This window comes from Bison bison, unplaced genomic scaffold (assembly GCF_000754665.1).
Source record: "Bison bison bison isolate TAMUID 2011002044 unplaced genomic scaffold, Bison_UMD1.0 scf7180017864293, whole genome shotgun sequence".
NCBI classification, from domain to species: domain Eukaryota; kingdom Metazoa; phylum Chordata; class Mammalia; order Artiodactyla; family Bovidae; genus Bison; species Bison bison.
Genome location: NW_011494865.1, coordinates 761,841 through 762,180, shown reverse-complemented (window position 1 = coordinate 762,180; position 340 = coordinate 761,841). Strand labels below are relative to the sequence as shown.

Genomic DNA, 340 nt, shown 5'->3' with positions numbered 1-340 from the left:
GGAAAGGGCACCCGGGTGGAGAGCAGTAGGGTAAAGGAACCCAGGAGAACTGCTCTGCCACGTGGCTCACAGTCTTGGGTTTTATGGTGATGGGATTAGTTTCTGGGTGGTCTTTGGCCAAGCATTCTAATTCAGAGTCTTTCCTGGTGGCACACGCATAGCTCAGCCAAGATGGATGCTAGCAAGAGGGATTCTGGGAAGTGGACGGACACGCAGTTTCTGCTTTTAACTTTCCCCGAACTCTTCCTGTTGGTGGTGGCTTATTAGTTCCGTATTCCTTATCAGAATCTCCTGTCATAAAACAACTCATGCAAATGGTTACTATGGTGCCTGGCCAGGG

At 50.0% G+C, this 340-nt stretch overlaps 1 protein-coding gene across 1 annotated transcript in view; it reads right to left on the bottom strand.

Annotated features, from left to right (window-relative positions):
- The window catches only part of ATF7IP2 (activating transcription factor 7 interacting protein 2), an 83,276-nt gene that overhangs the window by 69,886 nt on the left and 13,050 nt on the right, over positions 1-340 (bottom strand). The gene's annotated exons all lie outside the window — the stretch shown is intronic.